The sequence below is a fragment of the Chamaea fasciata genome, unplaced genomic scaffold (genome assembly GCF_029207755.1).
Source record: "Chamaea fasciata isolate MVZ Bird 193981 ecotype frontalis unplaced genomic scaffold, bChaFas1.0.hap1 SCAF_123, whole genome shotgun sequence".
Lineage (NCBI taxonomy): Eukaryota > Metazoa > Chordata > Aves > Passeriformes > Sylviidae > Chamaea > Chamaea fasciata.
In genome coordinates, this window is record NW_027094208.1 from 32,463 (window position 1) to 42,627 (window position 10,165).

Genomic DNA, 10,165 nt, shown 5'->3' on the forward strand with positions numbered 1-10,165 from the left:
ATCCTGTTCTGTTCAGCATTGTAGATGGCAGAGGCGAGGTCGTCGGCAATGGGAGTGTGGCACAAAGGATGGCCTGTTTCCCTGGGTAAGTAAAGTCACCTGCCCAGGTGCCTGATGTCAGTTTGTAGGAGGCCTTTGGCCCTCCAAGGGAAGGCAGAATTCCAGCTTGTGGCGGCTTGCATCTGGAAGAAATCCTGTTCCTTTCAGGATTGTAGGTAGGAGAGGCCAGGTGCCATGCACAGGGAGTTGGGCACAAAGGATGGCCTGTTTCAAGGGCAAGTAAATTCGCCTGCCCAGGTGCCTGATGTCAGTTTGTAGGAGGCCTTTGGCCCTAAGAGTGGAGCTAGCTTTCCAGCTTGTGGCAGCTGACATCTGGAAGAAATCCTGTTCCGTTCAGGATTGTAGATGGCAGAGGCCAGGTCCTCGGCAATGGGAGTTGGGCACAAAGGATGGCCTGTTTCCAGGCGTAAGTAAAGTCACCTGCCTAGGTGCCTGATGTCATTTTATAGGAGGCCTTTGACCCTCCAAGGGAAGCCAACCTTCCAGCTTGTAGCGGCTTGCATCCGGAAAAATCCTCTTCCGCTCGGGATTGGATATGAGAGAGGCCTGCTGCCAGACACAGGGAGTTTGGCACAAAGGATGGCCTGTTTCCAGGGGTAAGTACAGTCACTTGCCCTGGTACCAGAGGTCAGTATGTAGGAGGCCTTTAGCTCTCAAAGGGAAGCCAGCCTTCCAGCTTCTGGCAGGTGGCATCTGGAAGAAATCCTGATTCGTTCCGGATAGTAGACTGCAGAAGCACGATGCCAGGCATAGGGATTTAAGCACGAATGACGGTGGTTTTCAAAGGGAAACTGAACGCACCTGCCCAGGTGCCTGATGTCAGTTTGTAGGAGGCCTTTGACCCTAAGAGCAGAGTTAGGTTTCCAGCTTCTGGCAGCTTGCATCTGGAAGAAATCCTGTTCCGTTCGGGATTGTAGGTGGGAGAGGCCAGGTGCCAGGCACGGGGAGTTGGGCACAAATGATGGCCTGTTTCCAGGGGTAAGTAGAGTCACCTGCCCAGGTGCCTGATGTCAGTTTGTAGGAGGCCTTTGGCCCTCCAAGGGAATCCAGCCTTCCAGCTTGTGCCAGCTTGCATCCGGATAAAATCCTGTTCTGTGCAGGATTGTAGATGGCAGAGGCCAGGTCCTCGGCAATGGGAGTCGGGCACAACGGACGGCCTGTTTCCAGAGGTAAGTAAAGTCACCTGCCCTGGTGCCTGATGTCAGTTTGTAGCATGCCTTTGGCCCTCAAAGGGAAGCCAGGCTTTCAGCTTGTGGCGTCTTGCACCTGGAAAAATCCTGTTCTCTTCGGGATTGTAGGTGGAAGAGGACAGGTGCCGGCACAAGGAGTTTGGCAGCAATGATGGCCTGTTTCCCAGGTAAGTAAAGTCAGCTGCCCAGGTGCCTGATGTCAGTTTGTAGGAGGCCTTTGGCCCTCCATGGGAAGCCAGGCTACAAGCTTGTGGCAGCTGGCATCTGGAAGAAATCCTGATTCGTTCCGGATAGTAGGGGGCAGAAGCACGATGCCAGGCAAAGGGTCTTGGGCACGAATTATGGTCTTTTAAAATGGAAACTGAACTCACCTGCCCAGGTGCCTGATGTTAGTTTGTAGGAGGCCTTTGGCCCTCCAAGGGACGCCAGGCTTAGAGCTTGTGGCCGCTGGCATCTGGAAGAATTCCTGATTTGGTCGGCATTGTAGGTGGCAGAAGCAGGATGCTTTACACCCATTAGGGAGATTTAATAGTGATTTTAGGCTATTTTTGTGGGGTTTTTTTAAACCAATTTTTTCAATTTTATGCCTCTTGGTTGGATTTTAGAGCGCTTTGGATTCTTTTAACCCCATTTGGCTGATTTGAGGCCAAACCATGGAGATTTAGGGTGTATTTTAGTGCCCTTTGAGTAATTTTAGGCCACTTTGTGGGGATTTTAATCCCATTTGGATAATTTGAGGCCAAACCTGATCGGGTTTAGGGTGGATTTCAGACCCCTTTGGAGAGTTTTAGGCGCATTTTGGGTGATTTCAGGACCCTTTTAGGACCGCGCGTCCCCTTGGCCGTGCCCCTTTCCCCTCCCAGTTCCCGCCCTTTCTCTGACCCCGCCTCATTCCGTTCGTTCTCCGCCCTTTCATTGGCCACGCCTCTTTTCCCTTGGGCCCCGCCCATCTGCTGGCGCGTTCCGTCCCGCGCATGCGCAGATGACCCGGAAGTGGTTCCCCCGGTCGCTGCCATCTTTGTTCCCTGTCCCCCGCGCCGGCTCTGGCGTGTCCGAGACCTACGGTGGGGCAATGGGGGATCTCTAGGGGATCTCTAGGGGATCTCTAGAGGTCTGGGGGGACCTGGGGGTGTCTTTAGGGGTTTTAGTGGGTGGTCTGTAAGGGGTTTAAGGGGGTCCATAGGGGATTTAGGGCGGTCTGGGCGTCCCTAAAGGGAGTTTGGGCAGGCTATGGGGCTCCATAGGGGTCTGAGGGATCTACAGAGGGTCCGTAGAGGTCCGTAAAGGGGCTCGGGGCGTCCCTAAGTCCGGGGGTCTGGGGGTCTCTTTTGGGGATTATTGGGGGTCTGGGTGGCCTTTCTGGGGTTTGGGGGGGTCTATAGGGGATCTGGGGGAGCCTGTAGTGGCTCCGGGGAGGTGTGGGGGTGTCCGTGGGTCCCTGTGTGGGGTTTTGGGGCGGTCTGAGGGTCCCCAAAAGGGGTCTGAGGGGGCTCTAGTGGATATATAGGGGATCTCGAGAGGGTTCAGGGTGGCCTGGGGGTCTCTCTAGGGGATCTGGGGGTCTCCCTAGGGGATTTTGGGAGGGCCTGGGGGTCCCTAGAAGGGGTGTGAGGGTACATTTAGGGGATCTCAGGGTCTCTGCAGGGGATTTGGGGAGGGCTTGGGGCTTCCTAAAAGGGGCTGGGGGGGGGAGGGTCCTATAGGGGATTTGGAAGGGGGCTGGGGGTCTCTATAGGGGATTTAGGGGGGGTCTGGGGGGTCTATAGGGGTGCCGTGGCAGAGGAATTCCCTCGGTCGCTGCTGTACATTGTCCCTTCTGAGGCTCAGACACTGTCAGGACACATTCCCTGGTTGTAGGATTCGTGCCCGACCAAGCACTATGCTTATGTCTCCAGCGTTACTTTGCAACAAAAACAGGGGAAGGCAAACTCTGTGTACGGCCCATGGTATTTTCGAGGGTCTAAAACTCACTAAGTCATTGATCTGAGAGGTGAGATCCATTTGGGATTAATGGCACGGAGAAGTAGTGCAACACGGAAAAGGGAAGCATAGAAATAAATAGAGGAAAACCTCTTGGTTTATTTCTTGCGTTTTCATTTCACTTATGGAAAGCTGTTGCAGTTTCCCAGCAGCCTTCATCACAGTCCCAGCTGCTCTTTTCAAGAACCTTTGGTGGAGAACGAGGTCGAGCTTCTGGCACAAGATGTGCCACCAACTGCAGCTTCTCCTGGATTTCCATACTGAGTGCAGCACGACTTTTGCAGCAAAGCAGGACAAATGTTTGGAAAACTTTACAATTTCTCCTTTCTTTTTTCCTTGTGGGCTGGGGAGTTGTGCCATTGGTAAGGTTTTCCGTGTTACTGTTTTAATCCAAGAAAACAGGAGGTGGCACCAGCACTTGTTGGGGAATGCAACCCTGACTGAATCCAGAGACAGAATCTCCCTGACACTGTGTGAGCTCCCCGGGCTGGGCTCAGGTTCCTGCTGGGACTCTGCAGAGAGCTCCAGCTGGGATCAGCAGCAGCTGGAAATACCTCTGGGCATCTCCCTTTTCTGCTGCTCGGAGGAAGCAGTGAAGTGAGTCAAGAAGTTCTGGTTTTTCTTTCTCCGGGTGCATTTTTTCATTGTGTTTGACACCCCAGCGGCAATTTTTGTGATGGCCTCTCTAAGTTGATTCTATTTCAGCAGCACCAGCAGCAGGGCTGTGTTGGAGCGCTGCAAATGTGGCCTGTGTGGCTTTAATTCCCCTCGACTTAGTGCCCGGGGACTTGGGAGCATTTCAATCTCTTATTTGCACGGTGCCTGCAACAGAAAGACTGAGTTCACTGTCACAAAAGCACAGCGGGTAGCAAGGATGGAAAAAGGCAATTGCAGTTGTCCTGATAAAATCCAGTCGGCAGCCAGAGGGGTGCAGCAGCAGCCGCGATCTCCAATTACCAAGGCAAAGGCAGCAGCAGCCTCCTGCCGTCACCTCAGGCTGAGTGAAACAGTGCTGAAAACAGCGCTGGAAGCCGACCCTTCCTTTCTCTGGAGGCTGGGTCGGGGCAGCACAGGCGGGCCCTGAGCAGTCTGGGCTGTTGGCGGGTGTCCTCGGTTGAAGTATATTCTATCACCATCTTCATGAACTGTTGAAACCAGGTGAGGCAGTGCTCCCTGCCTCCTCCACTCTGGCTTATCTTCTGTTAATGGGCCCATCAACACCTTTGCTACACAGCTCACAGATAACCCCCTCCTGGACTACCTCCTGTTAATGGGCCCATCAGGCCTTAAAACACGACTCACCATCCCATTGTGAGATGCTCCGCCCAGAGGGAGAAACCAAGCATTCCAGCCTGGATATAAGCTGAGACTCTGAACACCAGAGGGACGCTTACCCACTGGATTCCCAGAGGACCCGAGCTACCAGACCTTTCTACAGGATCACTGCTTCAGGAAGACCACCTCATCTGGACTGCTTTCATCACTCCGCTCAGGTTGTATTCTGACTCTGTCAGTGTTCTTTTCTATTATTGCATCTATTTCATTTTACTTTCTTTCTTTTTTTCCTATTAAATTGTATCTCTGACTTGGAGCCTCTCATTTGTTTTGCCTTCAAACTACTACAGCGGGTGAGCGTTGCTCCAGTCCGCAATTGAGCCGGACAAAGGCCTTGGAAGGCGAGGCAGGAGCAGGTGGGAAGGGGCTGGCGCTGCTGCTGCTCCTGCCCGGGAGCCCCGGCGGGGCCGGGCCGGCGCCCGCTGCGCTGCGGCTCCTGCTGCTGCCAGAGCCGGGCAGGCCTCGGGGACAGGGAATGGACACGGGGGGACAGCAAAGGCCGGCGGGGCTGCAGGGATGCTGGTGCTCGGGCCAGCGCCAGCACGGAGCTTTGGCTGCAATTAACCCAGAGGGAACCGCTGGGCAAAGGCTCCATTTCAGCCTTTCTTTCCTCATGGCTGCGAAACGACCGAAATAAAAGGAGAACCAGCAGGGCCCGGCCCCTTCTCCTTCGGGAGGAGCTCCACGCCTGGGGCCAGGAGGGGCCCTGAGGGGCCGGGAGGGGCAATGAAGGGCCATGAAGGGCTGTCAGGGGCCAGGAGAGGTTCTGTGTAGCCAGGAGGGGTTTTGAGGGGCCGTGAGGAGCCTCAGCCCCGGCACAGCGGGGTCCCACCGTGTCCCCAGGGCAGGGCAGCCGTGAGGGGCCGCGAGTGCAGACGTGGCAGCAGAGCGGGCTTGGGGCACCTCCGGAAGGGGATGAGAGCCTTCCCCAGCTCCAAACCACACCAAACCCACCACTAACAGGATTTCCCATCTTTAGAATCCACTGGCAACTTGGAGTCGACTGAACAGTTTAATCCCAGTGGAAAATGCAAGGGAATTTTCCTAATGAGTTACATCCAGCCTTGGTTAATCATGTCTAAGATTTAAAAATCTGACCAGTGAAAAGTAATACTAATAAATAATAAGAACAATAGCAAGAAATAAACTCCCAAATCCCAACACTCAGCACCACACCAAAATGACAAACCTCATTTTTCTTTACTAGCACAAGGTTCATGAAAACAAATCCTGATAACTTTCTCCACCTCACATCTTCCCCACCAGACAAAGGAGGCCATTTGCAGCGTTTAATACAAGTCACAATTGAGGGCTGGAGGAAAGAACGACGAGACACTACCAATTTACATGTCAAACCCAGCGGTCCAGCTTCAAAGTGGAGAGAATAAAATGGAATGGGGGCAGGGGCTGTTCAGATGTTCCTCTAAAGGATGGCAAAATCACCTCCAAGTGAACAGGAGGGGAAAATCAATCCCTATAAACCACCCAGGGTGTTCAGGGACTCAGCTGTGAGGAGCTGGACATGGACAGAGGCATCTGGAACAGTTCTTTCCTCAGGCTGAGCTCTCCAGCCTGGCCCTGAAGTCAATCAAGTGCTTTCCCAGAGCATTCCATGGTTGCCAACCACCCTTCAAGATGTGGCTCACAGGAGCAGAGAACCTTTCTCAAGGTTCTGAGCAGAAAAAGTGGCAAGAGATGCCCAATTCAGAGCTCTGTTTAAAAACCTGGAAAATAAAAATTAGTTGAACTCTGAAGCCCAGTGGTGGCTCCCAGAATCTCAGAGCCAAGGGAAAACGGGAAAGGCTTTTTACAAGAACCAACGCTGAAGAGCTCCCAGATGAATGTGTGACATTTTGAGAGGCTTCCAATTTTCCACAGTTTTCCTTGAACTGTTGAAATTGATTTTGCCTTTGCCTCCTCTTGCACTAAAGGAGCCTCATTTCAGCAGCCAGGAAGGCAAAGCTCATTCCTGGCCCTGGCTGCTGCTGTCCATGCAGCATTTCCATCCCTCCCGTGGCCTCTTCCCTCAGGATCCCCAGCAGCAGCAGCTGCCGGAGCAGCACATGGAAGCTGCAGATGGAAGTGCTGCCCACCCCAGCCTGAAGCTGCACAAGGATCCTGCTGCCAGGAACCCCCAATATTCCCTCCCAGGGGCCCTGCAAACAGTCACCAATTTTCAGAAGAGCAGTGTGGACAGCAGCTGCACCTGGCCGTTATCCTCTATGAAAGGAAGAAAAAAAGACCTCAGCATCGGCTGCTCGGGGCTCAGCTGGGCGTGAGCCTGCAAACCCACAGGGCACCAAGTGTTTGGTGGGCACACAGTGGCCGTGGCTGGGGGCACAGAGCCTTGCATGGTCAGAGAGTGGCAGGAGCACCGCAACCAGCAGCAGGGCGACAGGGCTGGGTCTCAGCATGTCCTTGTCCAAAACGGCAAAGCTGAGCATCACGGCCGTCATCCTGACTGACTGTTCATCTGTGTCCCGCAGGAGCTCCACAAAATGTTCAGTCAGGGGCCACACTTTTTTGGCCTGTGAGGAACACAAGTCGTGAAACGCCGCCCTGGTGCCAACAGGGCCCAGAGGCCAAAGGCCTGTCCCGAGGTACTCGGGCAGCCGAACCAGGAGGCAGGAGAGCTGGGAGCAGCTGCCTGAGCTCTCGAAGCCCAGCCAAGCCCAAGCGACTGCATTCCCCAGCTCAGCTCCAGCCACTGCCCCTTTGTCACCATTGAGGGAGGGATCCTCAGTGAGCTCGAGAAGGGCCCTGAGCGCAAGGTTCCACCTTTCCCTGCACTCACTCCGCAGGTGCTTTGGGGGAGCGCCAGAGCAGCCGGCTGGCAGGAACATGGCAGCTCCCCAGGGGCTGCTTGTGGCCTCTGACACCCAATTCCTCAGGGCTTCCCACCAGCCCAGCCCCTCAGAGTCTCCCCCAGCCCGGCCAGCCTGCCCGGCAGCAGAGGCGCAGCCCCACAGCAGCTCCAGAGGAGCCCGACCAAGAGGCACCGCGGAGCCCTCAGCAATCCGGCCAGCAGCACACGGGCAGGAGGACACAGACGGCGGTTCCTGGCTGGCACAGGGCTTGTGGCCATCTCCAGGCTCCGGCCTCGCAGGGATGCCCACAGCTCCGGCCCCCGCCCACGCGCTCTCTCGGCAGTGCAAAGGCTTCCGCAGGACCACCGAGGGCTGAGGGGCTTCTGGCCATTTTCCCTGCAAGGCTGCACGCCTGGGCAGCTTGCTGAGCACAAAGCACCCTTTTCCCCCTCTTCCCCTGTGCACCCAGGGCAGCAAAAGAAAAATCCTGGGAGTCCGTGTATTGTAACACATATCCTATATTTATATACTGAAGAAAAAAAAGAAGAAAAGAAGAATCCTGTAGAAGAAGAAAATCCCCGCTGGCTCAGTTGGCCCCAGCAGGCAGAGTGTCCCAGATCAGCTCTCCGTAGAGCTCCAGCAGCGCAGCCAGCCCAGGCCCGACAGTCGAGGCCGTGTCTTCCGTGCCCTGCGCAGCTGATCTCGCAGCTTCCGCGGGATGGAGTACGGAGCTCTCTGGACTGCCCGGAGGACCAAGGCTGTTTCAATGGCCAGGTTTCTGATGGCAGGGCTGCTGTCATCTGCCGTGTCTTCAAGGGCTGCAAGACAGAGGAACACGGGGCCATAGCCCTGATCAGCAGGGACCCGAGGAGAGCCCCCTGCCAGGGCCAGCCCAGCCCGCTCTTGCCATGGCCACGAGGGAGCAGGGACCAAGGGGATTGAAACATTAATTTTGAAGAATTACAGACTTTAACTGGATATTGCTGAAGTAAGACAGATAGACTTCCCTTTTGATAAGCAGAAGCCGGATTCAAGGAACTGATAAATCATGGGGCCTGTCAACTTATGTTTGTGTATTCTGACTAATCAATAGGCTTCAAGAAGCACAGTAAATTCATAAATGAAATACTCCTGGGAAAACGGGATTCAGTCGTCACGCAACACTAAAAGGTTAAAAAGTCAAAGCGAAGAAGACTCACTTACTTCATCATTTTGAGACCCCGCCCCATAAAAAAGACCACCGACCCATTTCAAAGAACAAACCACGCATGCTTAATAGCTTTTGGCTAATTACCATAGGGAGCGGGGAATGGGAGGTACTAAAGTCATGAATATACATTTGTGTTTTGGGTATTCAATCCTTCTGTACATAAAAAGACCCTGTGATCTTCTGTGAGCGCGCGTGTGTTCGGGAGCTATCCCGCACGCTGCCCGGCGTCGTAATTAAACATACACTTTCTAACTCTAAACTGCTGGAGAGTCTTTTGTCCGTCATTGTTGGATATCGGCATTAGGGCGCTATTCCTATTTTTTTAATAATTCAATAGAACACCCCAAATTGCCCAATTTGGACCCCAAATTTCCAAGAATTAGCTGTATAGAGCCAAAAATTCACAAAAATTTCCTTTATGGGCCCCAAAACTCCACTATAGAGATGCCAAGACTCCCCCAGACCCCCTTACATCCCAAGTAGAGAACCCTAGATCCCCTATAGGGTCCCCCAGGCACCCAAGGACCCTCTATCGAGCCCCTACATATCCCCTCAGACCCCCCTGGGGACCTCCAGACCCCCCCAGACCCCCCAAATCCCCCACAGGGACCCACAGACACCCCCAGACCTCTCCGGACCCGCTACAGGCTCCCGCTGACCCCTAGAGATCCCCTACAGACCCCCCAACCCACCAAAACGCCACAGAAACCCCCCAAATCCCCCACAGACACCCAGACCCCATTTAGGGACGCCCCGACCCCCTTTACGGACCCCGCTGGACCCTCTACAGAGCCCCCAGACCCCGACAGAGCCCCGAGACCCGCCCAGCCCCCTTTAGGGATCCCCAGACCGCCCTAAAGCCCCTACAGACCGCCCCAAATCACCTGCAGATCCCCCACCAAATCCTCTAAGGAGACTTCCAGGTCCTCTCAGACCCCTATAGATCCCCTATGGATCCCCTATAGATCCCCTATAGATCCCCCATGCCCCCACCGCAGGTCTCGGACACGCCGGAGCCGGCTCGGGGGACCGGGAACAACGATGGCGGCGCCCGGGAGAGCCACCTCTGGGTCGTCTGCGCATGCGCCGGACGGAACGCGCCAGCAGATGGGCGGGGCCCACGGGAAAAAGAGGCGTGGCCAATGAAAGGGCGGGGAACGAATGGAACGAGGCGGGGTCAGAGAAAGGGCGGGAACTGGGAGGGGAAAGGGGCGGGGTCCAGGAAACGGCGGGAATTTTGAGGGGGAATGGGCGGGGTCAAGGGAACGCGCGGTCCTAAAAGGGCCCGGTTTGGCTTAAAATCACCCAAAAGACCCTAAAATCTCCGGCACCGAGACCGAGACCGACACCGGAACCGAGACCGGCACCGCTCCGGGACCCGCACTGTGGGACCGACACCGAAACCGGCACCAGAACTGGTACCGGAACCAAGACTGACACCGACACTGGGACCGGCGCCGGGAGCGCTTCGGAACCAGCACCGGCACCAGGACTGCTCCAGGACTGCGGCCAGAACCCAGACCGGGAGCGCTCCGGGATGGAGACCGAGACCGGCACCGGAACCAGCACCGAGACTGGCACCG

At 55.2% G+C, this 10,165-nt stretch overlaps 1 long non-coding RNA gene across 1 annotated transcript; it reads right to left on the reverse strand.

Moving 5' to 3' along the window:
- Nucleotides 1-7,874: 7,874 nt before the first annotated feature.
- Nucleotides 7,875-9,653, reverse strand: LOC136304569 (uncharacterized). The gene is made up of 2 exons (XR_010724664.1): nt 9,576-9,653; nt 7,875-8,190 (listed from the first exon to the last, which is right to left on the reverse strand). It is a non-coding gene; the product is annotated as an uncharacterized lncRNA (long non-coding RNA).
- Between the last annotated feature and the right edge of the window lie 512 nt (nt 9,654-10,165).